Here is a 932-nt window from a genome sequence, read left to right as displayed (position 1 = left end):
GCCGGCTGACTGTGAGCTTCTGGGGAGTTTGCATGGAGCTGAGAGGGGGCGGGGGGGGGGGTGGGGTGAAAGGATATTAAGGAGAGAAATAAGCATGAGCACCCAGGGGCTGTGTGGATCACGTGTCTGGATTTAGCACCAGTCGCCCGGCCTCCTACTGCACTTTTCCCGTTGACGACTTGTTCAGTGAAGTGGAAGAGTTAAAAAAGAGTGCTCAAAAGAAGCCCGATGCAGGATGACTTCTTTCAAAGTTTTCAAAGTTGAAAGCCGTTCGCGTGCCAGACGCGTTCCGTTGCCAGGATGTGCATAAGTCAACAGAGCAAAGCTAACTATGCAAATTTCCCATTCATAATCATTTCAACCAGTACACACTGCCGCCCGCATTTACGATCCAAATATTTGGTTTATTCTAACTGAGCAATGTTTAGCATGTGCTATACAGCAGACGCACCAGTGGCGTACCGTCAGGGCCTTCAAAACCTTCTCTGCATGCCCACAAGAAGCACAGACCTCCATCGACAACTTGAATTAAGCGGTCATCATTTGTTTCCAACAGTTTTTTTTGTCTTCATGTCATAGCGTGTGCCTCGGCCGCATCTAGTCGTTTGTGGGTTCATTTTGTTTTTTGTTTTGTTTTCAGCTTCGGTGTGTTGCCATGCACATATAATTTTATCCAACGCCTTCAGAACCTCAAGTGCAGGCATTGGTGACGCTCATACCATTGTAATCGCTGGTTCTGCTTTGAACCAATCAGATTGTGGCGTCACCTCCAGAAAGCCATCCCGCAGGCCCTGTGACAAGTGATTTTATCTGTCCTCTCATTGCTTCTGATTGGTTGAGCTTTGTGTGTGGTCGAACCTTGATTTAAGATGGAGGATGCTATCGGACCATGATTAAAAATTCACGTTCAAGGCTCACTTAAAAAAAAAAAA

This window comes from Hippocampus comes, unplaced genomic scaffold, assembly GCF_001891065.2.
Source record: "Hippocampus comes isolate QL1 unplaced genomic scaffold, H_comes_QL1_v1.1 scaffold93, whole genome shotgun sequence".
NCBI classification, from domain to species: domain Eukaryota; kingdom Metazoa; phylum Chordata; class Actinopteri; order Syngnathiformes; family Syngnathidae; genus Hippocampus; species Hippocampus comes.
The sequence above is the reverse complement of the archived record's forward strand: the minus strand, read 5'-3'. Positions refer to the sequence as shown.